The sequence below is a fragment of the Podarcis raffonei genome, chromosome 8 (genome assembly GCF_027172205.1).
Source record: "Podarcis raffonei isolate rPodRaf1 chromosome 8, rPodRaf1.pri, whole genome shotgun sequence".
Lineage (NCBI taxonomy): Eukaryota > Metazoa > Chordata > Lepidosauria > Squamata > Lacertidae > Podarcis > Podarcis raffonei.
The window spans coordinates 74,714,378-74,741,884 of record NC_070609.1 but is presented as its reverse complement, the minus strand read 5'-3'; the positions used below and the strand labels follow the sequence as shown (position 1 = coordinate 74,741,884).

At 47.9% G+C, this 27,507-nt stretch overlaps 1 protein-coding gene across 1 annotated transcript in view; it reads right to left on the bottom strand.

The window, feature by feature from the left end:
• SPSB1 (splA/ryanodine receptor domain and SOCS box containing 1) overlaps window positions 1-22,048 on the bottom strand; it is a 37,277-nt gene extending 15,229 nt beyond the window's left edge. The window contains exon 1 of the mRNA XM_053400870.1: window positions 21,606-22,048. The gene's annotated coding sequence lies outside the window, so the exon portion shown is untranslated. The remainder of the gene's footprint in view (window positions 1-21,605) is intronic.
• Window positions 22,049-27,507: the final 5,459 nt, after the last annotated feature.

Below are 27,507 nucleotides of genomic sequence, written 5' to 3'. Positions count from 1 at the left end.
ACCACACCAGCACCTGACACAGTGGCTCCATTAGGGGGAATGGGTCACCAACTGCAATTAAAAGGGCACCCCTTCAGGAATAGCTGCTTGAAAAATCCCAAATCATCCAGCATTCTAGTCCCTGGTGAGGAAACGTCTTGTACCTTGCATCAAAATCAGCTTTGCAATATCACAATTGTTTCTTTGCAGGCCACGAGTGCAGGGGGGGGGGAATGCACATAAGCACAACTTTGGGAATGTTTTACATCACACAAAGTGACACCCCCATCCCCAAAGTTGGTAGGAAAAAAATCATCCCCCCACCCCACTCTCTCTCACACACACACTCTGCAAAGCAGACTTGGGTTGGGGAACCACTCACCACGGAAGTCAGAACATAACGCCACAGTAATCAGAAATTGTGCCTATACGGCTATGCTTCACAGATTAACTGCAAAACATCCCAAAATCTAGAGCTTTCGGCCCCTTTAGCAAAGCAGCAACAAATCCACAAGAACCACCATCTTCCTGTTTAAGGCAGCAAATGTCTGATTAAGTAAGAAGCTGGCGACTTCTGGCACTCTGGAGCCGGGCAGCGAGAGCGAAAGGGAAACAGCGAGCCGACCTTTTTGAAAACACTATAAAAGCTGTGTGGAAAAACCCTTCTACGCTCTAGCAACACAGGAAACAGAAGCAGGCAACACATCTTCCAAGCCCTGCAGACACAGGCCAAGGTGAAAGATGGCTCTTTTGACACGGGTCCGTCCGGAGAGAAAACAGAGCTGTTCTTCCCACCCACACCCATCCTCGGCAAGGCTGATGGCAGAGGTAGCGGTCCACTGACCTAGCCAGTAAACAGGGAAGGCAAGATTCTGGCCGTCTTCCTCTGCTAAGAACTTTTTTAAAAAAAGGAGGTCGGGAAAGATCGCCCTGGGGGTGTTACATAACTTGTGTTCTTTGACCAGCGTTTTCCCCTAAGCTTCTGGCAGCGGCAAAGCGCCGCTCTCTCCGAATTGGAAGTGGAAAGGCCAGCTCACACGATACCCAGGAAATTGTGTGCACTGCAAAGAAAGTGCAAAGCACCCACAGCCAGGTTTTAAGGCACTATCGGGTCCTTTCTTCCCGTTTGCTGCAGAACAGGGACTCACAAAGAGCTGCAATGGGCAGCCTCCCCCTTGATCGATTTACTCTACGCAGTCTGTGGGTTGCCTCCAGCTAAGTCATGCTGCTGGAATAGCTAATTATCTCCAGTGCATCTACTCTGCAGAAATTTGCAACGAAACAAGTTCAGAAAACAGGGACCTGTACAGAGATGCAATGGGCAGCCTCCCCCTTTATGAATTTACTATTTGCAGTCCATGGGCTGCATTCAGAGTAGGCACACTGAAATTAATGGACTACTCATGAGTAGGGTAAGCACTGGATTCAACCCTACAGACCAGAACTGCTGAACAGAAGTCTGCAGGGAGCGTGTGTGCAAGACGAAGGAAGTGTGAAGCACCAAGCCAGGATGTGGGCATTTATTCTAATTTGCAGCAAATTTGGCCCAGAGAACAGGGACTCACACAGCGGTACAATGGGCGGCCTCCCCCTTGCCAAGGCTTCTGCTCTCTGACTAAGCTCAATTTACCCAGTAGCTGTGGCTACTGTGGCACATGCCAGGGTTATGCCAACGCATTATGTAAAGTGTTTGAGGATGGGTGGGGCTGAACTCTGCCGGGTTTGTAGCCAATTTGCTACTGCCAGTGGCTAATTTAGGACTCCTTAATTACACACATCCATCACAGGCAATCCCTTAAAATTATGCATATCTGGGTAATCAGATGCACATGTATATTAGGGAGTTTGTGGGTGGAGGGCATGTTCTCCTGGGAAGCAGCATCAACAGCCAAACAAAGAGTCAGAAAGCAGTGGGAGGAAGAGAACTGCACACCTTGTTTGGTCTATTTGCTTCTTTACAGATTAAGAACTGGACAGAAAGAAAGGGTTTCTTGAGCATCTTTAGGCAAGACACAATCCAGGTGTGCTGATCCCTTAGGACCATACCAAAGTCACAATTTTATCCCCACCCTATAGTAGTTCTACTTTCTTGGATTTTTTTTAAAGAAGTAAGTTACTAGTCTTCATGGAGGTAAGCTTGAAAGTGCTGCTGAAACTCAGCGCCCAGAAGGGTTGCTAAAGAGAAGGCTGGCCAAGGTTCCTGTGCCCTGTGTAGCTCATTCTGAGAACACAAGAAGGGCCTTAAGAGATCAGGCCAAAGGCTCACCTAGCCATCAAAGTGTAAAAAGAGGCTGGATCAGGCTAATGGCCTATCTTGTATGGCATCCTGTTCTCACAGTGGCCAACCGGATGCCTCAAATGGGAGGACCCAAGTGAAACTGATTCCAATTGGTGGCCTTATCCTTCAATAGCCTATGACTACTAGCATATACCAGAATTGTGCAAATTCACCCCTCCCTCCAGCCTCGAGACAAAACTGTGTTATGCAACTGGAATTTGCAAGATTAATACATATATAGGCTGCAGAATGTATGTGTGTGTGTGTGTGTGTGTGTGTGTGTGTGTGCGCGCGCGCGCGCGTTAGTGGAGAATTTCAAGCTGTGTTCCCAGTCCCTATTACTGATCCTTTAACCCAGTGTTTCCCAAACTTGGGTCTCCCGCTGTTTTTGGACTACAACTCCCACCATTCCCTAGCTAACAGGAAAGGGTTGATGGGAATTGTAGTCCAAAAACAGCTGGGGACTCAAGCTTGGGAAACAAAGGAACTCCGGTTAAAGCTGTGTTCCCCAAACGTGGGTCTCCAGCTATTTTTGTGCCCCCAACTGTGGGGGGCGCTGCAGAGCATCGCCACTACGGCGTAGCGCATGTGCAGAATGGAAAGCGAGAAGCAGGGGGCACTGAATTTGGACTTGCACTTGCACAGGGCGATGCAGAAATATGAAAGGACACACACACACACACACACACACACACACACACACACACCGCACCTCCAGGCAAGGCTGGGAATGCCCCCCCCCCGTACAAAACTCCAGAGAGCAGCTGCCAGCCAGTGTGGACAGCGCTGAGCCAGACAGGCCAATGACCCGACTCTTCCTGAGACGGGTGAGATCCATCCTGGACTCGCCCAGAGCCTAGGACTTGCCGATCAGAAGGTCGGCGGTTCAAATCCCCGCGACGGGGTGAGCTCCTGTTGCTCAGTCCCTGCTCCTGCCAACCTAGCAGTTCAAAAGCACGTCAAAGTGCAAGTAGATAAATAGGTACCGCTTTGGCAGGAAGGTAAATGGACCCTTTTTGCATGGGAGGCAAGCCCTCAGCTATCGGATCTCATGGGGAGAAACCCCAAAACCACCCACGGTCTGTATTGTTCTCACCCTGCCCTTTCCAGAAAGCTGATAAGACTGTCCATCGAAAGTGGCCACTGCAGGCCTCGGTTTCCCCATTGGCATCACTCTGCTTGCTTGCATAAGAGAGGCGGCAGCAGGCAAGCAACCATCACCGGCGTTGCCAAACAGGCTTGTGGGCGTCACATTCACAGCCACGGGTTTAAGCGCAGAGGGAACTTAATTGTACGCTCTGAGATGCAGAGCTGGCCAAGTGCATTTGGGGAATGTCATTCGTATCTGCCTTCTCACACCAGACTGGAGACGCGGCCAAACAAACAACCGGTTTACAGAACCAACTTGGCCACACAACTTTGGCACTGTGGTTGGAGCTTGCCCAGAAAATGTTTCGGCACTGCAGCATCAGAGGCTGCTAGGACACTACGTGCACAGTAACGATAAACCAGGCTTTCTGGCTACTTGTTAAAGTCTTGTGACACCTTCAAACCAAATAATACATTCAGGGGGAAGGGAAGTGGGGTGGCTCTGGGGAACTAAATCAGCCTTGCAATGCAGGATGTCCCAGGTTGCGTACCTGACAGAATCTCAAGGAGGGGCTGGAAGAGACCCCAGCGTGAAACCCTGGACAACTGCTGCCAGCCGGTCAGTTGCTAACACTGAGCTAGATGGACCAAGGGCCCGATTCAGTATAAGGCTGCTCCCAATGTTATTTATGGCGCAAGTTTTCATGGGCTTTATTGGATGTATTCACTTGCCTAACATGCAAAAGGTCCTGAGTTCAAATCCCGGCATCTTCCCTGCCTGAAACCTTAAGAGCTGCTGCCAGTTGGTGTAGACAATACCAAGCTAGAGGGTCTGTTTCAGACAGAAAAGGACAGGGTTGATTTAGGGGAGTTCTAAGCTAGGTAAAGGGGACGCGGGTGGCGCTGTGGGTTAAACCACAGAGCCTAGGACTTGCCGATCAGAAGGTCGGCGGTTCAAATCCCCATGACGGGGTGAGCTCCCATTGCTTGGTCCCTGCTCCTGCCAACCTAGCAGTTCAAAAGCACGCCAAAGTGCAAGTAGATGAATAGGTACCGCTTTGGCAGGAAGGTAAACGGCGTTTCCGTGCACTGCTCTGGTTCGCCAGAAGCGGTTTAAGTCATGCTGGCCACATGACCCGGAAGCTGTACGCCGGCTCCCTCAGCCAATAAAGCGAGATGAGTGCCACAACCCCAGAGTCGGTCATGACTGGACCTAATGGTCAGGGGTCCCTTTACCTTTACCTTAAGCTAAGTAAAAGAAGTTCAGATGGGCCCTAGACTTTCTTCCTTGAAGAAGGCAGTGACCAAGTCCCATTTGTGATTTTATCTTGCCAAACTCTTTTCTGTATTAATATTCTTTTAATTAAAGTAAAACACACCCATGGGGGGGGGGAGATGGCAAGGAGTTCCGGAAAGGTTTGGGGCCAGAATTTGTGCCTTAGCAACACCCAAAGCGTTGGCATGGAATATCAGAGACTGGGTGGAAGGCACACACGTAAACAACATGACCCCCAAACTGCAAAGTTTTCTAGCTTAAAGCAAAAGTGGGACCATTATTAAAAGTTTAAAAAAGGAGGAGGAGACAGTGTGGTGCAGTGGTTAGAGTGCTGGACAAAACACCTGGGAGACTGGGGTTCGAATTCCCACTTTGCTATGAAGCACAGTGAGGCACTCTGGGCCACTCACTGTCTCTCACCCCAACCTACCTCACAAGGTTGTTGTGGGAATGAAATGAGAAGTGGGGAGAACCAGGTCCTCCACCTTAGGTTCTTTGGAGGAAAAGGCAGGATTATATAAATGCAAATAAATACATAAAGTGTCTAGATTTCAGGGTTCTGGGAAAAGGCTGGGAAACTCCCCACAGCTGCTGAAAAAATAATAATGCCATCTTAAAAGTGCCATCCAAACCCACAAAGTCTTTTGTTGTTGTTTTTATACAATAAGGAAGTGGCATTGTTAAGTAAGGTTGCAGCCCTGCCCTGACCAGTCCGGTCACATTTTTTAAAAAAATTCTGTGCAACACCTGGATGAGGAAAGGAGGGGAGGGGCGAAGGTGAAGCAGGGGGGAGGGAATGCTTCTGTCACCTGCATGGCATCAGTCTAGAAAGGCAGGAAGCTATAGAATAAACAAACACCCATTTGTAAAGAGCTTTTGTTATTACAGGATTTAAAATGCTAGCGGGATAATGCATTGTTTAAAGGAAGGCTGTGCACACGCCCTGCATCTAAAGCATATGACTTGCCCCAAGGAATTCTGGGAAGTGTAGTTTAAGAATGCTGGGAAGTGCAACTCTGCTAGGGATAAAACTACAACCCCCAGGACTCTTCGGGAGGAAGCCATGTGATTTAAGTGCATGAAGCGTACACAGCATAGGGGCTTGGATCCATGCCTCTGGATCTGGCTTGTGGGCACACATACAAACCTCTGGTATTTCCCGGTTGGAAGGTAAAGGTAAAGGGACCCCTGACCATTACGTCCAGTCGTGACAGACTCTGGGGTTGTGGCGCTCATCTCGCTTTTATTGGCCGAGGGAGCTGGCGTACAGCTTCCGGGTCATGTGGCCAGCATGACTAAGCCGCTTCTGGCGAACCAGAGCAGTGCACGGAAACGCCGTTTACCTTCCTGCCAGAGTGGTACCTATTTATCTACTTGCACTTTGACGTGCTTTTGAACTGCTAGGTTGGCAGGAGCAGGGACTGAGCAACAGGAGCTCACCCCGTCACGGGGATTTGAACCGCTGACCTTCTGATCGGCAAGTCCTAGGCTCTGTGGTTTAACCCACAGCCCCACCCGCATCCCATGGTTGGAAGGTAACCTACCACAAAAAGCGTTAAGGCGTTATTATCTGTTGCTCCACCCACTTCCAACACGCAGACCCCGGGAGGCTGCCCATGAAGAGATGTCCTTTCAGCCTAACCTGCCTCGCAGGTTTGTTGTGGGGACTGAACAAGTTATGTGCAGGGAGAACAATGTATGCCACCCTTGAGAAAAAGGTGGCATAAAAATGCAGAAAGTAGACAAAACGAAGCCACAGTTCTCACAGTGCTTTAACAGTCAACCCTCCTGTGCAAGGAACTATGTAGTGCTGTGATGGGACCACTTGCAGTACCCATGATAATGAAGGAAGCCATGGATGCTTAAAGCAGCGCGATCCTGTTTTTAAATGTACAGGACAGGTGGGGTCTCAAAACCTTCCAACCTGGAGACATCATCCTCTGCTAAGAGAAGCTTCCTTGTTTAAAGGGGGGGGCTGTTTTTTTTTGGCCAATCTAAACAATGGCAGGTCATTAAGGGGGGAGGGGAAATCCCTCCTTGAAGTTGTTCAGGAAACTGACACGCAGATTAGTCACAACCAGGATAAGAGTGAGAAGAGGACTTAGAAACCATCCAAGAACAACAGGCCAAAGGGGATTCTTCCTTATCATGAGCTGGGAATGTGCAGGGGGGGTGGAATTCCTCCCCACTTCCGACAACCCGGCTGGTGAGGCAGCGTCCAGCAATGCGAGCACCCACTGATTTGGACAGACATGCCCAGGTTTTAGACACCCATCAGCAACACTTCCTATTGTTAAAGAGTCTGGAATTCACATCCCTGGGGAACTTGCAGTTCCATGGAATGCACATCCCCACATGACAAGTATGTTCTGCTACAGACTGTCTCCTCAGGCATTTGCGCAAGCCACCCGTGAGCTGCTGGCTGCCGTGAAAAAAAATTAATCTGGGTGGGGTTTTTTTGTGGCACAATTCACAGAAGGTCCCGCTGCAGCCTGGTGTTTCTGAAGGAGCCTCCACAAGTTCACATGCACATTCCAGAAATCTCAGCTTTCGCCTAACTAAAAAAAGAGGAAAAGCCACCTAGTTCCTAGCCCCTTACGATTGCAAAATGAAAGTGAGGGGTTGGCGTGTGGCGACATGGCACCCATCGTGAGCTGCTGATTAAGAACTTCTGGGGTTAAAGGTTAGGGCTTGTAACCCACTGACCTTCCCAGACAAGGAGGAGGATGAAGATGTAGAAAAGATGCTCTGCTTGAGTGAATCATTAACGTGCTCGACAAAGACTGTGGAATTGCACTTTTCTAAAAACAAACAAAAACCAGTATGGGATAAGCACATCATATATATTGACTCCATCCACTCTTCTTGTTGTTTAGTCGTGTCCGACTCTTCGTGACCCCATGGACCAGAGCACGCCAGGCACTCCTGTCTTCCACTGCCTCCCACAGTTTGGTCAAACTCATGTTGGTAGCTTCGATAACACTGTCCAACCATCTCAGCCCCTTCTCCTTGTGCCCTCCATCTTTCCCAACATCAGGGTCTTTTCCAGGGAGTCTTCTCTTCTCATGAGGTGGCCAAAGTATTGGAGCCTCAGCTTCAGGATCTGTCCTTCCAGTGAGCACTCAGGGCTGATTTCCTTCAGAATGGATAAGTTTTATCTTCTTGCAGTCCGTGGGACTCTCAAGAGTCTCCTCCAGCACCATAATTCAAAAGCATCAATTATTTGGCAATCAGCCTTCTTTATGGTCCAGCTCTCACTTCCATACATCACTACTGGGAAGACCATAGCTTTAACTATACGGACCTTTGTTGGCAAGGTGACGCCTCTGCTTTTTAAGATGCTGTCTAGGTTTGCCATCGCTTTTCTCCCAAGAAGCAGGCGTCTTTTGATTTCGTGGCTGCTGTCACCATCTGCAGTGATCATGGAGCCCAAGAAAGTAAAATCTCTCTCTGCCTCCATTTCTTCCCCTTCTATTTGCCAGGAGGTGATGGGACCAATGGCCAGTGGCCATGACCTCTTAAGCGACACCAAAGAACCATCAATTGCAGGCTACTGCAGTCAACCACTTAGGAGGTCTTATTTAAGCTTAGTCCTGACATCACACCAAACCATGGCTAAGGAAGGGCTACAGCTAAGCGGTCAAACATCTGCTTTGCATGCGGAAAGTCCCAGGCTTGATCCCCAGCATCTCCATGTAAAGCGTTTATCTGAAACGCTGAAAAGTTGCTGCCATTCAAAACAGACACTTCTGATCTAGATGGGCCAATGGTCTGGGCTCAGTATAAGGTTGCTTCCTGCTTTTCAAAGCTTTAGTATGGCTTGGTGCAATGTCCACATGAAAAACCATTGCTCACATTCCACGTGAACAAACCATTGCTCACATTCCACGTGAACAAACCATTGCTCACATTCCATGTGAACAAACCATCGCTCGCATTCCACGTGAACAAACCATTCCTTTCAAACAATAATTAAAAAAAACCAGGGAATCAAAGGAATTTGGAACCCCAATTTGTGCACGTGTGATGCCAACAGGGCGCAATCAATCTCCTACAAATAATGCATGAAAGCCTACAACCTACCTGGGGGCGTGGCAAACAGTTTGCCAATTTAAAATTAAGGCAAGGAGGCCATGAACACTCTACAACACTTACGGTCTTCAAATAAAAACATCTTGAAGGTCCCAGGCCACAGAGAAGTTAGGCTGGCCTCAACTAGAGCCAGGGCTTTTCAGCTGTGGCTCCGACCTGGTGGAACACTCTGTCACAAGAGACTAGGGCCCTGCGGGACTTGACATCTTTCCGCAGGGCCTGCAAGACAGAGCTGTTCTGCCAGGCCTTTGGCCAGGGCACAGCCTGACTCCCTCCCTCGGCAATCTTCGCGGAACTCTGGCCCAATGGTGGCCAGTGGCTTGAATTTAATTAATTTTATAATGAATGATTTTAGAGTGTTGTTTGTGTTGTACTTTTGTATTGTTTTATTGTTGTTAGCCGCCCTGAGCCCGGCTTCGGCTGGGGAGGGCGGGATATAAATAAAATTTATTATTATTATTATTATTATTATTATTATTATTACAAGGAGGGAAGACCCCAAAGCACCATCACCAGCTCTTCTTCCCACACAATCTACGAACTATAGCATGTCACACCAAAGACAGAAGGCTTCCAAAACAGGAGGAAGAAGCTGCCCCCAGAGGACTCAAGGCAAGAAGTCCAGGCAGAAGACTTACACTCCAAAAAGGTTGCTTCATCAGCCTTCAATGTTACGCAACACAATTACAGAAAATTACGATGCCAGGTAGGCAGAGATAACAAAATTAGCTGTGTTGGCTCATTGCAGAGAGAAAGAGAAAAATCCAGACCCATCGAGTAATACCTCTATTAGGAGGAGCTAAAAAGAATCCTAAAAGAAGAAAGCTTCAGAGCTCATCTGGAGTCTTTGTCAAGCTGGAAGTTAAGCAAAATGTGGGGTGGGAAGGGGGAGAGAGACCCCCTCACTTTTTATTTTAAGATTAATCCAACATGCACTTGGGTATATTCATCTTCGCTCAGATTATCCCTCCTGCTTTTTACTTAACATTCAGCTTGAGAAAGAGCCCTGGCAAACCTGAAAGCTTGCTCACTTCTTTGTGATTATTTTTTTGGGGTATACATCTTTGTGAATATCTTTTTTGCAAAGATATTCCTCTTCTACTCAAGAGGATAGGAAAAGATGGACCAAGCCTGGGCAATGAGGACTGTGTATGCAGATTCTAATGCCCCATTTTGCACACACACAAAATATCCAGATACTCTTAAAAATAAGGATTTAGAACTTCTGCTGTTAAAAACAACGCACCCTTGATTTAAAAGAAACCCTATTTTCTACTTCCAGAGGATCCTCTGCAGTTCCTGGGAAGCTTCCAGTGAGGCAGTATGGAACAACTGTTACAAGGTGAGTGTTTGAACCTATATGTGTGTCCAGCACTCGTGTCTATTCCTACACACTACTACTAACAGGTTTGGGACATTTTGCTAGAGTTATGACATGCATCTTTTATAGATATTTGTTTACCCTTAATCTTAAGGTACCCCTGCCCGTACGGGCCAGTCGTGTCCGACTCTAGGGTTGTGCGCCCATCTCACTTAAGAGGCCGGGGGCCAGCGCTGTCCGGAGACACTTCCGGGTCATGTGGCCAGCATGACGAAGCTGCTCTGGCGAGCCAGCACCAGCGCAGCACACGGAAACGCTGTTTACCTTCCCACTATAAAGCGGTACCTATTTATCTACTTGCACTTGGGGGTGCTTTCGAACTGCTAGGAGCTGGGACTGAAAGAAGGGAGCTCACCCCGCCGCGGGGATTCGAACCGCCGACCATACGATCGGCAAGTCCTAGGCACTGAGGTTTTACCCACAGCGCCACCCGCGTCCCATACCCTTAATCTTATAACCCCATAAAGTTGGTTTATTAGATAGCAATGTTGCAATATAACAGGCTTCCTCAACCTCGGCCCTCCAGATGTTTTTGGCCTACAACTCCCATCATCCCTAGCTAGCAGGACCAGTGGTCAGGGATGATGAGAACTGCAGTCTCAAAACATCTGGAGGGCCGAGGTTGAGGAAGCCTGCAATATAAGATATTTGGGATAAGTAATTTGTTCTGACACATATTCCTTTGTTCTATCGTCCATTTCCTACAAGTACCTGTCTGCTAGTTATTCTGTTTACCTTGCTTAGCTGATAGTTGAAATAATATAATCCTAGTGAGAAATGACTAACTGGTTATCTTTGTTTGCCAAGTTCAAAGTTTATCTTACTATTTTCTATGTGGAACCTATTCTTCTTACAGGAAACACAAATTAAATTTTGCTTGTAACACAAGATCACTGTGCTCATCTTTACATAAAGTCTTAAGAGACCAGAAAGGCTTCCAGGATACATTTTAGGATAAGGCCTTTTACCAGGGTCAAGAAAGTTAACTGAGGGGGGTATATGATTCCAAATGAAACCAACTGCACTGATGCCACAATCTACAGTGATAAACCACTGAAAGAGTTCAGATTGACAGACACTATTATGGAGCCACACCTGCACAGTTTCAGAAATCGCACTGCATCATGGGCCTAAGGATAGAATAATGCCATACCTCACAGGGCTGTTGTAAAACTACCGCTGAAACAGAAATCAGTGTAGAAGACAAACCACATGGTCTTTGCCGGGAGGCTAGACCAAGGCCAGGGCATCCTGAGTGGGAGCCCCTGTCCTGAAACTAAGGGGCTTGTCGCAACCACAGCCCCACACAGCATGAACTTGCCTGATCTTGTTTTCAGGCCATCGCTGTGAGTGACCTTTTGCATTCTAGAGGGATGGCCTGTAAGCGGACACTGTTTACACAGCAGTGTGCTGTCCCCAGCCAAGGGAATAAAGCGCTCTGCTCAACACCTGTGCCTGTAGAACCAAAGAATGGAAATTCTGATGGCTGCAGCGATCAGGTTTATTTTTTTTAGTGAGCATGGCGCACTGGAAAAGGGGGGAAATTAAGGCCGATTTGCATATGCATTGGCAACCCAGAACAATCACAACTGCAAGAAAAGATTCTTGCACAACGGTGAGAGAAATCTGTGCTGGCAAGGTGGCAAAATCCAGCTTATTTTGCAGAAAGCGACAACATCCTTATTCTTGCTGACCGAAGGAGGAATGATCGCTGAGAGGAGTGCAGAGACAAATGCCAAGGTGCATCTGCAGTAGCACAAAAAGATGCTTTCATCTGTCCTGGCTGCAACAAAACATGTCTCTCCTGTCTCCATCTCTACATCCGCAGCAGGTTGCAACCTTCCAACAGATTCACCCCCAAAAGGAGCACTCCTCCGTTGTTGAGACAGACAGATGCCAATAACCTCAGGGCAAGGCATCAAAATCGTATCCAGCAGGAATTCAGTTTAGCATGCCTGCACACTGTCACATGCTTCCATAGGTCTTTGTTTTAATCAATAAAGGCTGGAATCTTGCATACTTTGAAAAGAAAAAGAAAAAAGAAAGGAAGTCAAAAGGTAATGTTCTCAGGAAGCTGACCGAGTGCTCCATGTGCAACCGCAGGAAAGCGCTCAGCTTTCAAGAGCTCTTAGCACCTCGCATCCATCACCTTGGAAATTCACTTTGCTAAGCAGTAAATGGGCTCCTTGCCCCGGCAGCAGGAAAGCACTTGCTTTGCATAGCAAAGGTTGAAGGTTCAGTCCTCTTGTCTCTAGTTAAGATGATCATATAACAGGTGCCAGGAAAGACCGTTTACCTGAGACTTTGGAGAGTCGCTGCCTGTCAGAGCAGACAGCACTGGGTTAGATGGCCCAAGGGTCAGACTCATGCAAGTTAATGCTCTGCTTCAGGGATACTTTAAACTATAAACAAGCCTCTGTTCCACAAACAGTGGGATCATTTATTTTTAAGGGGGAGACTTAAAATGGAAGTATGGTGAGCCTGCCAACCAATCAAGTTGCCTGGTTTGCATGCCACACTAAACAATGGTTTGTTAGACTACAGCTTAGTGCCATGCATGAACCCTGCCCAATAGCTTAGGCCCAGGGGTCAGCAAACTTTTTCAGCAGGGGGCTGGTCCACTGTCCCTCAGACCTTGTGGGGGGCCAGACTATATTTTTTTTTGGGGGGGGGGGAAATGAACGAATTCCTATGCCCCACAAAGAACCCAGAGATGCATTTTAAATAAATACATTCTACTCATGTAAAAACATGCTGATTCCCGGACCATCCACCAGCCGGATTTAGAAGGCAATTGGGCCTCATCCGGCCCCCAGGCCTTAGTCTGTCTACCCATGAGCTTAGCTATGGCTTGCTTACTGCTAACAAACCACAATCTCAAACCATGGCTTGTTGCCAGTTGATTAGTCTTGATTTGCCTAATTGTGGCCAAGTTGTTACATGTGAACCCAGTACCATCCCTTAACAATGCCCCCCTCCCATCTTGCCACAGACTCACGCCAAGCTACAAAGGCATGAGGAGCTGAAAAACGACCCAAACCTTGGAGAAACATGGGCTGTTAAAATAAACCACAGCTTAAACAAACCACGGTTTAGCATCAGGCATTAACCAGAAGAAAAGCTGCCTGATGTAATTTGTTGCAAACTCTAGCAGAAGGATCCATGCACCACACAAAAACTGGCATTCATAGGGCTGAGGCACAATAGGCAATGGCTTCTTGGTGGTGGTGCCAGGACTGTCCCACACGGCTTGGAGCTGCTGATTCACCTGGCTTGCTGCTTTCTTTCAGTCTTCAACACCATATTTATTAAGAACATAGGAAGGTGCATAACGCTGAGTCAGATTGTCGGTCCACCTAACTCAGTATTGCCTACACTGGCTGGCAGCAGCTCTCCAGGGTTTCACGCAGGAGATGTTCCGAGTTCTACCTGGAGATGCCAGGGATTGAACCTGGGACCTTCTGTCTGCAAAGCAGATGCTTTACCAACTGAGCTATGGCCCCTCCGGAATTGACATTAGCTTCTGATTAATATCCCTGACGCATCTGCAGATGTTTGCAATAGAACTCCATCACAACCACCTGTTGATGTTCCTTTTAAAAATATCTTGCTTATTGTTATAAAGGACATACCATTTCATTGTTTTGTCTACAGTGGACTATTTTCTATTGTGCAAATGCCTCCCACCAAAAATCTTTGTAGAAAAGCAAAACCAAGGGGAGAGGACACTCAGCTAACCATTTTTTTTACAAAATGACCTAGCCTAGCAGTTCTCAAACTTTTCTGCACCCACAAAGCAATTGAAAATTGCAGGTGGTCTTAGTGAACGACTTAACAATTTTGCTGCCTGCTGTAATAGTTGTAACACTCTGTGCTAGGAACTGTATGATTTGTAACTGCATTTTTTATTGCTCCTTTTATTTCCCATATATTGCAGTCTTATCGCATTACGATGTGCATCCCGCAAATCAAATTGTGATGTAATAAAATTCAATGTCTAAGAAATCTAATACAAATATTTGATGCAGGCATGCCACAGACCCCCTGAATGAAGCTTGTGGGTCATTGGTGGTCTCTGAACCACAGTTTTGGGAACCCCCAGCTTAGTTTGATAGTTATTCCAAGCCTGTTGCATCTCTAAGTAGATTCAAAGGCATGTAAGAGATGACATGATAGAAGAGGTGGCGGTGCAGAGAAAGTGGATAGGGAGCAAGTTTTTATTTCTCTATCGTAACACAAGAAATTGTGGACATCGAGTGAGGTTGAATAATGGAGGATTCAGGGCAGATGGGGGGGGGGAAATGACTTATTGTTCAACTGTGGAACTCCCTCCCACAAGGATGGCCACTAAGCAGGGTGGCTTAGACAAATTCATGGAGAAAGCTATTGACAGCTACTAGCCAGGATGGCTAAGCTCTACCCTCTGTAGTTGGAGGCAGGAATGCTTCTGAATACCAGATGCTGGAAACCAGGGGAGAGTGATGTCTTCTGATCAGGTCCAGATGTTTCAGTGGGAAACCTACATGGCCTTTGAAAGAACAGGATGCTGAACTGCATGGGCCACTGGCCTGATCCAGCAGCCTCTTTTTGCGTTCTTCTGCAGGGATGCATTGAAGCAAGACTGAACAAACCTCCCCCTGCCAAAACAACAACAACACAAGAGCACACCCACAGCCAAAGGTGCAGATGGCACAGCAGGGTCACTGTTCACGACTGCTGCACTATTGAGTCTGGGATGCACGATTCCTTGCCATAAGTGTGCATTTAAGTAGCAAGAAGAGACAAGACAGAAATTCATTTGGAACGTGTCAGCCGCAGCCTCCAAACATCCACCAAACATTCCCCCCGTTTTTGCTTTTCCATGGAATCGCAACTCTTCCTTTAAACCCCCTCCAGTTGCCCATCTGCACTCTATGCTAAAAGCAATGTCATGTGACTTTAAGCAGCAATGGCTTCCCCCCAAAGGATTCTGGGAGCTGGAGTTTGTTTTGGTTTTCCCCCATAGGTTTTATTAAAGTTGCAGCGGTTGCATTACAGTGGTACCTCGGGTTAAGTATTTAATTCGTTCCGGAGGTCCGTTCTTAACCTGAAACTGTTCTTAACCTGAAGCACCACTTTAACTAATGGGACCTCCCACTGCCACGCGATTTCTGTTCTCATCCTGAAGCAAAGTTCTTAACCTGAAGCACTATTTCTGGGTTAGCGGAGTCTGTAACCTGAAGCATATGTAACCTGAGGTACCACTGTATTGGACTGGGACCAGGGAGACCAGGATTCAAATCCCCTAACTGGCCATGAAACTCTCTGAGTGTGACCTTGGGCCAATCCCTGCCTCGCAGGGTTGTTGTGTGGGGATTAAATGAGGAGGGGGAGAACCATGCACACCACCTTTAGCTCCTTGCAGAAAGAGATGGGTTATAAATAAACAGGTCAGGACAGATACACCCACACAATCAAGGTTTAGTAAAGATCAACATGAAAAACGGAGAGACGTGCTTCTCCCTCATAAGATTAGGATCATTCAGTGAAGCTGAACTGTGGGAAATCCATGACAGGCTTTTGTTTTTTAGCATAGCGCATAGTTATGGAATTCACTCCCTTGACATGTAAGGTAAAGGTAAAGGGACCCCTGACCATTAGGTCCTATCGTGACCAACTCTGGGGTTGCAGCGCTCATCTCGCTTTACTGGCCAAGGGAGTCGGCATACAGCTTCCGGGTCATTTGGCCAGCATGACTAAGCCGCTTCTGGCGAGCCAGAGCAGCGCACGGTTTCCTTCCGCTGGAGCGGTACCTATTTATCTGCTTGCACTTTGACGTGCTTTCGAACTGCTAGGTTGGCAGGAGCTGGAACCGAGCAATGGGAGCTCACCCCGTTGCGGGGATTCGAACCGCCGACCTTCTGATCGGCGAGTCCTAGGCTCTGTGGTTTAACCCACAGCGCCACCCGCGTTCCTCCCTTGACATGTAGTGATGGCTTTAAAGGAGGATTACAAAGGTCCGTGGAGAAATCTACGGACCACAACGGCTATGTTTGATCAACCTGCACTCTGTGCCTCTGAACCCTGTTTGCTGAGAATCACAGGTGGGGAGAATTCTGATGCGCTCAGGTCCTGCTTCCCACTGGGGCATGTGGCTGGCGACTGTGAGGACAGGGTCCCTAGCTACATGGACCCCCTTTGGCCTGACGCCTATGCCCATCTGCTGATGTGAGCCGTTCATCCGACAGGTTTAAGAGCGCCATTTGCACTGAGCATTGCACATGGTGCGCTGGAGGAGGGTGCATGCCCCACCCAGAGCCATGCATTGCACAAGACAGTATAGAGGAAGAGGGGAAACCAGGCACAGAAGCAATTAGAGGCCCTGCAAGTCACACAAGGAAACCAGGGTCATCTGGGTTCGGGACAGGACAGGGAGAGAGAGAGAAAGAACGAACCAAAGATCACATCTTGCTTCCTAGTAATAAATTAGCACACTTGTCTTGTTCCTCGGATAAGACATGCTGTTCTCCAACTCTAAGACAAAGGCCTTTTCAGGTTTTATTTAAATGCGTCTACTGCCAGACCTGAAGTTACAGGAAGAGAAAGTTCTCGCTGGATTCTCTTGCCCCCAATAGAGCTAGCTGGATGGACCAAGGGTCTAAGTCAAGCTTTTCCTAGGTTCCTATGGAGAGTGTGACGAGGGGCGTGGCCTGGAGAGAACTCCAGGGGTCGCACGGAAAGGTTTGGAGGGCCAGAGACGCCCCTGCGCTTGTAAGTGAACGTACAACACGCCAGCTTCCCAGGCAGCTCTCAGAACCAGGATTTCTCTGCCCCAGCTGAAAGGGCCGCTCCCGGTCAGTGTAGTTGACACTGAACTAGATGGACCATTCGCTTGACTCAATAGAAGGCACGTTTCCTGTGCTGCTGTGACTAGGGCGCATTGCGAAATTGGCCGAATGGCATTCTTTCTCCAGAAGATTTCTTAGATCTGTCACCCGGACCCCTCTGTGACTCAGCACACATACTAAATAAATACTGCTCTCCCTTCGAGGTCGGACTTTTGTTTGTTTCTGTTTTACTCTGAAAGCTGAAGCGATCTCACCTGCAGAATGCCCTGACCTCTGGCTGGGAAGTGTTTCTCTGCAACACACTAATTGTCCCGGCCTGCCGATAAAACGAAGCATGCTGTTGCTCAACCCTGCAGCTAATCGTTGGGGACAATTACAGGGCGCCCTCCCAAACCTCAGCTGCAAATTTCTCACGAGAAGAATGGCCTCTGGCACCTTCATCAGGTCAGCACTGCAAGATGGGTGAGACAACCGGGTGTACTCACTGCTAGTCCTACTCACTAGCAGACCCCTCAAAATGGCCAGGAACCACCTCTAGCCCCATTCATTTCAATGGGTCTACTTGGAGCAGGACTTAAAAGTTAGAGACAATCCAACAGCAGAACGGCAATTTTTTTAAAAAAAAATTAGAAGCCAGATTTTCACAAGAAGTATCATGCGCTTGACTCCTCTCTCAAGGCTACAAGGTCGTAAATTACCGTACTTTTCTGTGTATAAGACTAGGTTTTTTTAATTTAAAAATTCTTTTCAAAATTGTGGGCCGTCTTCTACACGGATACAATCTCCCTCCATTTTCTCAATTTGGAGTCCCCCAAAATAGGGGGGGGGGCGTCTTATACATGGGGGCGTGTTATACACAGAAAAATACTGTATTTATTAATTAAATAATAATAATTGATTTTATATACCGCCCTATACCTGGGGGTCTCAGGGAAGTTCGCAGATTAATGTTTGGAAGGTGAGAGAAAGAGGTAGTGATTTGGGCATCTGGCTTCAAGGAACATAGGAAACTGCCTTATACCAAGTCAGGCAAGTTGTCCATCTAGTTCAATATTGTTTACACTGGCTGGCAGCAGCTCACCAGGGTTTCAGCCAGGACTCTTTCCCAGCCCTACCTGGAAACACTGGAGTTTGAACCTGGGACCTTCTGCATGCAAAGCAGATGCTCTGTCCCCTTATCTTTCAAGTGGTTTGGACTCCTTCACATGCCATGGCTTCAATACCTATAAAGCTGTTGTACTGCTGAGAGCAACTGGCACAAATTCAGTCGACAAGGCAGCATGAACAGGACCTGAACGGGAAGCATCCTAGCTGACAGATCAGTCTTCCTTATACTACATGCAGGGCCAGGCCAGCAAGATGTGGTGCAGATGTTTTGGACCACAACTTCCACCAGCCTCAGACACAGTTGATGGACTCGCCTCTACATTGTTCCACTGAACCATGTTTAGCTGGTGATATATCGCGATGTAGCAAACCAGAAATCACCCACCCCTAATGGGCTCTCACTTCTGAAACATCTGGAGGGCACCAGGTTGGCAAAGGAACCACTGGCAAAGTGTTGGGTCCTAGCAGAATACTTTCATTGGACACACACCTCAAGGGCAGAAGCTATGGTTTTCCACACTATGGTTTGTTTTTCTTTTTTACAAAACAAATGTATTTTCTATATCTATACGAGAAAGACAATATATATTCTCTCTTAATATGTGATATGGGGGGGGGGGAATAGGGCTGTGATGTTTCAAACCACTTCAGCTACTAGATGAATAGAAAATCTTTGAAAAAGTTCCCCTAAAATCAGGCAGATTCCTCCCCACCCCCATGCAAGTAATTCAATGTATTTGTCCTAGGAGAGGCATCCCTGCCTTCACATCTATAAAGGAATGCCTTTCCTCAACAATATATTCAGGACAAGTACATTCACCATCTAAATTAGAAGTGGGGAACTCTGGATCTCCTAATGTTGGACTCCAATTCCCATCAGACCCAGTCAGCATACTCAATGGTCTGGAATGGTGTGAGTTTTATATCAGCAGCACCCAGAGGGTCCACAGGTTCTGGTCTAAAGGCTCCTTGGAGCTGGGAGCACCATCCAGAAAAAGGAGGCTCACTGTTGTATCTCTGCACGAGTGCCTGCTCTGGCTTTTAATTTAATCAAACATGGCCGGGAATAATGATAATAATAATTTGTTATTTATACCCTGCCCATCTGGCTGGGTTTCCCCAGCCACTCTGGGCGGCTTCCAACAGAATATTAAAATATAGTGGTACCTCTGGTTAAGAACTTAATTTGTTCTGGAGTCCGTTCTTAACGTGAAACTGTTCTTAACCTGAAGTACCACTTTAGCTAATGGGGCCTCCCACTGCCACCATGCCACCGCAGCGCAATTTCTGTTCTCATCCTGGAGCAAAGTTCTTAACCCAAGGTACTATTTCTGTGTTAGCGGAGTCTGTAACCTGAAGCGTCTGTAACCCGAGGTACCACTGTACAATAGTCTATTAAACATTAAAAGCTTCCCTAAACAGGGCTGCCTTCAGATGTCTTCTAAAAGTCTGGTGGTTGTTTTTCTCTTTGACATCTGGTGGGAGGGTTTTCCACAGGGTGGGTGCCACTACGGAGAAGGCCCTCTGCCTGGTTCCCTGTAACTTGGCTTCTCGCAGCGAGGGAATCTGCTGCCTTTGCGATGGTGGTGAACTAACAACTCCCATCCACCCCAATGAGCGTGGCCAATAGTCAGGGGCAATGGGAGTTGTAGTCCAGCAACACCTGTAAGTCACCACATTGGCTACCTGTCATGTAAACACCTTTTTATGCTTTCTACTTCTGAAATTTTTTGTAAAAAAAACAACCCTTACCTGCAGATCCAGTCAAATTCAATCAACTAAAAGCTAACCTGGTTAATAGAAATAGACATACAAAATAGGGATCCCATCCCCGACACACACTTTGGAGAAAGAAGCCAAGTGTGTGTGGCGGGGTGTCATAAAGGGCGCAAGGGCAGGCAAATCGCTCACTGTAACCTCTCTGTCTCGCAGAACTGATGGGAGAAGTCAGGACCTCTGACCACCTTGCTTAGCATTGCCTGCACTGACTGGCAGCAGTCCGCCAGGCTTTCCAACAGGGAGTCTCTCCCAGGCCTGCCTGGGGAGGCAGGGGATTGGAAGTGGGACATTCTGCATGAAAAGCATGTGCTCTGCCCCCAAGCTACACAGCTGCCCCATGAGCTCAATTTGGGACACAGGTAAAGGATGCCGAAGAAAAGGCCCCAGGCTGATGGGAGCTGCGGTCTAAACAAAAACATCTGGTGCTCCTGGGTAACAGCAGACGCTTTTGCAAAAGCAATCAGGCAGGCTCCAACTTTTCAAATGCTGGTTCTTCTCCTCCCTTCACTCCACTCCTGCCCCAAACAAGCAAAGCCCACGGGGATATTTCCGAGCCCCTTTCTATAGGGATTCAGCAGCAGGGCAGCTGGATCCCCAGCTCAGCCCAGTGGCTTGGTGGGTGGCCTGGGGCAAGTCATTCTCCAGATGTAGAGAGAGAATGGAAAAGCATCCGAAGTTTGGAAGGTTCCCAGGGTCTGGGAAACATGACGATGGCACCAAATGCTTTTTCAGAAGTGTTTTCTCAAGTAGGCCAGTTCCAGAGAGGATGCAGAAACCAGACACCGGTGCGAACGGTGGCTCCCCAGAGGCCTACCTCGCAAGGTTGATGGGAAGATTGAGCAGGCAGAAAGGGGGAAAAGTGCCCACATGAGCATCTGAGAGTCAAGTCAAGTTTGCTTCTGTAAGAGCAACTGTTTTAAGAGACCTCGAGAATGCCTGAAATATCTGTCAAAGTGCTGCCATTTCTAGTCGTGCTAAGATCTAATAAAAACTACACGCCCAGAGTGAGATCCAGCTGTCACCCTTTCCGATTACAATTTCAATGGGAGAGTCTATGATCAATGGGAATCAAAACTCCCAATGAGAAGAACTGTGGCTCAGCGGGAGAACGCTTAGCTCTGCATGCCACAGGTACAATTCTCAGCCTCTCCAAGCGGGGCTGGGAAGACAGAATCCCCAGAGGAACAGCTGCCAGCCAGAGCAGACAATACTGAGCAAAGATCTGACTTAGAAGAAAGCAGCTGCTCCCAAGTTCCTAGAAGTGCTTTCAGGTATCGGTTATACAGGCAGCCACGAGTAGGAAGAAATAAATGTTTTTCCTGGCTTTTAGCAAACACACACACCAAATCGCCAATTTGCTCAACTTTTTGGAACATGCATAAGGCCATCCCAGGGTTTGTCAGCTCCAAAATTATCCCACAGCGCACTTCTTTCTGCAAGAGCATTCATAGCACGATCCTGTACTTACTTAGTAAAATAGACACACGGACAGGACTTTTTTAAGAGTCAAGGAAGTGTCCCCAAGACTGCTGTCTCAACATTATGCCATTTCAAAAGCAAAGAAATAAGCAAAAGGGCATGTTTATTTTGCTAAAGGACTTTCAGCCCCTTACAACAACATCTGGGCGAGTCAAACATTCAGCGAATCCATTGATCCGGAGAGGATCTGCATTCACACGCAGCTAAAGGGGCAGCGACTCCGAATCAGGAGACTCCAAGTTTACGGTAACAGGGGAGGGGCAGGGGGAAAAACACAACTCCCTTTCGCGGATATATCCCACCACTTTCCGGTCTTACCTCCCAACAAATCCGGGGCACACCATTCCGAGGTAGATCTTTTTTATTATTATTCCTCCCGAAGCCTGCTCATGGATCAGAGGTTTTGTTGACGGGGGTTGCAAAATAAGGCTTATCGTCAACTCTGCGGTTGCAGGACAGTTGGGTTCTTTTTCCTCCTCCTACCCTGAACAAAGCGGCCAAAGAGTCTTGCGAGCAATATTGCAAATCTCTCTCTCTGTGTGTGCGTGCATGCACACGAGCTCGGAGCATGTACCTCGGGGTGGGTTGCAAACTCCGTGGACGACGAAGGCGGCAGCGAAGCCCCGGGTCTCTCGGATCGCCTTCACTCCCAGCGCTCCCCGCCTTGAATCCGACGCCAGGCCAGAGTCTCCGCTACTAAGAAGCCGAGCAGCGTCGCGTCACATGGGCTCCAAATAACCTCCCAGCTGCCCGGCCCAGCTCCTCCTCTTAAAGGAGACCAAGAGGGCAGGGCGCAGGAGGGGAGGGGCCGGCCGATTGCAAAGGACTGGATCCCAGCGATGCAGTGCCCGCACGTTTCCTTCCCCGGGAGTAAAACTCCTATGGGAACCGCACGGGTTCATCTTTACGCGTCAGCTGGGAATTGCAGCATATGTTGAAGCAATCCCGGCATATGAAAGGCAGTGCGGTGCACTGGTTAGAGTCCCGGGTTCAAATCCGCCCCCCTCGGCCATCATTCCCACTGGGTAAGATCTTTGGCCGGCCGCTGCTTCTCAGTCTGACCTACATCGCAGGGTTGTTATGTGGGGATGAATGGAGGGGGGGACCCATATAGGCCATATAGAAATGTGATAAATGAGTAAAATAAATAAAGGACGCTGAAAGCACATGGCTCCCTTAAAAAAAACAAAAACCCCACTGGGAACTGTACTTTGTTAAGGGTGCTGGGAAGTGTAACTCCGAGGAAAACTACAGTTCCCAGGACTAGGAGCTGGGAGGCCTGGGTTCAAAATCCCTCACTTGGCCATAAAGCTTACTGGATCTTGGACCGGCCACTGCCTCTCTGCAGGGTTGTTGTGGAGATTAAATGGGTTGGGGGAAGAACCACGCCATCCTACTTTAGCACTTTGGGAGAAAAAGGTGGGATAGAATAAAGGACTACGAGTGCATACTCCAGGGGTATATTGGGACTACAACTCCCACCGTCCCTGACTACTGGGCATGCAAGCCGCTGGGATACCGCTAGGCGTTCGGGAGCCCGAGCAATATCGGGTGGGCGCCACGCTGTCCATCCCTGGCGTGGGCGATAGTTGCTGTTGTTTTCATTCTATGCAAATAGTTACAGTTGTTTTTTCAGAGATGCAATTGTCGTCGAGGTGTTTTTGTGGCGGAAACAACTGGTCTAAGATGTTCCGTGGGAAACGATTCACAGAGGAAATAGATAGTAATTAACTGTTTTCTGGATGGTATTCCTGCGTGGCGAGCTTAATTGCTTTGATGAGATGCTCCGTGGGAAACGATTTTTTAAATGAGATCGATAATAATAATCGCCGTAGTCACCGTCGAAGTCATCCGAAAGGGCACACCCTTACGTGGGAATAAAGGTTTTAGGAATGTAGGCGCTCAAGGTAGGTTCACACGGCGCATAGAACTAAGCCGATTTACTCGGGAGTAAGCCCCGCCGTCGCGTTTTCGTGGAACTTGCCTCCAAGTTACCAATGCAGATCGGGTTGCAGTCTTAAGATCGGATCCAAGTAACTTCTACTAAAGAGTAGACCCGTTGAAATTCATGGCATCGGCTTATTTATTTACTCCATTTATAGCCTACCTTTTCCTCCAAGGAGCTCAAGGTGGTGTATATGGTTGTGTCCCCCCCATTTTATCCCCACAACAACGTTGTGAGGTAGGTTAGGTTGTGAGGCAGCAGCTGGTCTTCGGTGTCCTAGTTCAACACTCTAACCACTACACTACTCTGCCTCAGGACCATTAATTTCAATGAATCTACTCTGAGTATACCAGCTACTTAGTACAATTGCAAAGCATGCTTAACCGAGTGTAAACGCCATTGAACTCGATAATGGGCAGTTGAGGATCGAACCCATAAGGAGCAAGGCTGCAATGCAGTTCAGTGCATGCTTTTCTTGGGAGCAAATTCTTTATAATCAATACGTTTACGTACAGGTCAGCTATATATAGACAAGAAGGTTGAGATCCAATGATGCACACCTCCCTGGCAGTAAATTCTATGGAAGTCAATGGCACTTGATGCTCAGCTATGTTTACAACATACTCTTAGCCATGTTTAGGTAAAGGGACCCCTGACCATTAGGTCCAGTCGTGACCGACTCTGGCGTTGCGGCGCTCATCTCGCTTTATTGGCCGAGGGAGCTGGCGTACAGCTTCCAGGTCATGTGGCCAGAATGACTAAGCCGCTTCTGGTGAACCAGAATAGCGCACGGAAATGCCGTTTACCTTCCCGCCAAAGCTATACCTATTTATCTACTTGCACTCTGACGTGCTTTCGAACTGCTAGGTTGGCAGGAGCTGGGACTGAGCAACAGGAGCTCACCCCGTCGCGGGGATTCGAACCTCTGACTTTCTGATCGGCAGGTCCTAGGCTCTGTGGTTTAACCCACAGCGGCACCCGCATCCCTAGCCATGTTTACTCGGAGGTAAAAGTCTCTCTGCGTTCAAATGAGGCTTACTTCCAAGGAAAGACCTTAGCTCAGTATTAGCTTTGAACACAGAACGTCCCAGGTTCAACATCTCTGTGGGCCAGGAGAAAAAAACTGTGGTGATTCAGGTGCATTCTGCATGTGCTCAGAGGTACAGTAGTCTTTTTGCATTTGCTGGTGCTGAGCTCTGGTACCGAAAAGCAGACCAGGAAGCAGGTGAGGGAAGAGCACTCTTTTAGTTCTCCTTGGAAAAGACAGGGACAGTTGCTCTCAACATAAACCACCTCACAGGGTTGTTGTAAGGATAAAAAGTAGGAAAGGGGGAAGACACAAGCGTGCCACCTTGAGCTCCTTGCAAGAAAGGGAATATGAATGTAATAAATAACTGCACAGCTCTGAAAGCTAAGCAAAGCCTCCATATATAGGAGCAGTATATCTCAGAGAACCAGATGCTAGTGGAACACTAGGTTTAAAACTAGCTGTCAGACAGGGATACTCAACTCCAGAACATAGAAAAGGAATAAGAGAGGGCCTCTAATTTCATGCAGAGTAAATTTCAATCATGAATGAGAAACCAGAGGCAGGCCTCTTGCATCTTGAGATTTAGGCTGCAATCCATATCGCACTGAAAGAGGGTGTCAGGCTCAGTAACACTTATTATTGAGTAAGCACATTTAGAACTGATTGCTCCTTACAGGGCAGAGCTTCCTGATCAGAAAGCATCATTTCCAGAGTGTGTCTTGATTTCCACCTTCCTCTGGTAATCGAACCTCTGGTTTTTCATAGACAGTTAAATGGTGGCATACCATTCCCTTGCTACAAAGACTGGAGGTTAATAGTTGGGGGGGGGCTTGACTGATGTTTCCATCAATAGGAGCTAATGGGTAGGAGATGGTCTCCTGATAACTGGGGATCTCTCTGTTTTGGAATGAGATGCCCATCAGAGCTTGGGGAAAGTGGCAACCCTGTCAGAGAGGAGGGTGCAGGGATATGTGACAATCAGCAGTTGAAGTTTGGGAGAGAGCCAAACACTCTGTGTGCAGGCTTTGGCGACTTGCAAAGTTGTATGTATAGCAAATTTTACAACAACAAAAGCTTTTAAAGTCTCGGCCAAAAGAAAGCAAACTTACATAGCACTGAATTACTTGACATGCAGGAAAGCAAGGAACAGGTGACAATATTCAGCTCATAAAATCCACCCAGCTGTCTGTGCATATTATTTGCACAAGCCTATGCAGGTACAGTGGTACCTTGGGTTACAGACACTTCAGGTTACAGACTCCGCTAACCCAGAAATAGTACCTCGGGTTAAGAATTTTGCTTCAGGATGAGAACAGAAATCGTGTTCCAGCAGTGCGGCAGCAGCAGGAGGCCCCATTACCTAAAGTGGTGCTTCAGGTTAAGAACAGTTTCAGGTTAAGAACGGACCTCCAGAATGAATTAAATTCTTAACCCAAGGTACCACTGTATTGAGTTAAAATGTCTTTTTAAAGACTCTAGCCCTCTGCACTCTTGTTTATTCTTCATTCTTTTAAAAACATGCTCTTTTCTGCTCTTCTGCTAGGGAAGGAAAAGGGCTCTCAGTGTGGTTTACAAATATCAGTAATGGCAGCCCGTGAAAAAGGCAAATTCCATGCTAGGGATCATTAGGAAAGCAACAGAAAATAAAAATGACATTTCACAAATCTGTGGTGCAACTGCATTTGGAATTCTGTTCACAGTTTTGGTCCCCTCAACTCAAAATGGATATTGTAGAGTTGGAAAAGGTTCAGAAATGGGCAAGCAGAATGATCATGCGGGTGACCCTCAACGCAGACAACACGGAGCCAGCAGGACCAATGGTCTCTCTTGAAGACCTTAGTTTTTTCAAGTGGCGCCACCTGGTGATCACAACAGGTGGCACAGTGCCTCTTGCATCCTTCCTGCTGGGTCACGCCGGCCTCTTGACATCCCTTTACAACACAGTTGGGAGAACTCCCTTCTTCACATCAGCCTTGGACATTCTTTTCCCTTGGTTTATGTTGTCAGAAGAGTGGGTTGTTGGGAGAATATTTTGCTTTTATCTTTGGATGAAGCAGCTGGGGGGCTGCCCAGGCCGTTCTGTTCTAGGAGACAAGAGATTGATTGCTCTGGTTGCACCATAAGAAGGGGATGCATTTGCTGTTCTCCAGTCCGCTAGGGCCATGACATTGGAGAGCACTGCTGTGTTATTGTGACCCTGTGGGTCCTCAGCGCATGGGCACAGATAAGAACAGCAGCTTGCGTGCGGAGGGGAGGAGGCCAGAGTCACTGGGCTGACGGGAAAACGAAAGCTCATTCGGCCCAGACTTTTCCTAGAATGCTATCTCAGAACAGCTGGGATCCCTCTGACCTTCCCAATTGCTAGAATAGGGCTCCATCTGCACTATACATTTAAACATTTTAAACAACCATGGTTCCTGCGCCCCCCCCCGAATTCTGGGAGGCTGTTAAAAGTGCTGAGAGTTTACCCCTTTCCCCACCCTCACAAATACAACTCTCAACGTGGTTTAACCATCAAGGAACTCTGGGAGGGGAATAGGGCTCTCCTAATAACTCCCATGGTTGGACAGTGTTCTCGAAGCTACCAGCATGAGTTTGACCAAACTTCGGGAGGCAGTGGAAGACAGGAGGGCCTGGCGTGCTCTGGTCCATGGGGTCACAAAGAGTCGGACACGACTAAACAACAACAGTAACTCCCAGAATCCTTAGCAAACCACAGTTCCCAGGATTCTTTGAGGGAAGCTGTGACTTTGTAAGGCCTGAAAACCAGCTGACAGGTCACATGACTTAAGTTTTAAGCAGTCATGGCCTCACCCAAAGAATCCTGGGAAGTGTCATTTACTAAGCGTGCTGAGAGTGGTTAGCAGAGGAGACCCGCTATTCCCCTTAACAGAGCTGCAATTCCCCCAGTTCCCTGGGAAGAGGGACTGACTGTCAACACTCTGGGACTGCAGCACTGTGAGGGTTTAACAGCAAAATGGAGTGGTGGACTCTCCTTCACTGGAGGTTTTTAAGCAGAGGTTGGCTGGCCATCTGTCACCTGTGATCTCTGCACTTCAGGGGGCTGGACTGGATGACCTTTGGGCATCGCCGCATGAGGAAAACCAGGAAGGTGCCACACACCCTTTCCCAAAACTTGCTTACTGGGGTTGCATGGTGGCAGCTTCCAGTGAGATCTCTCAGGGCTGTCCCAAGATTTTGCAGGAAGTCGCCACCTACAAATCTCTGATTCTATTGGGGGGGGG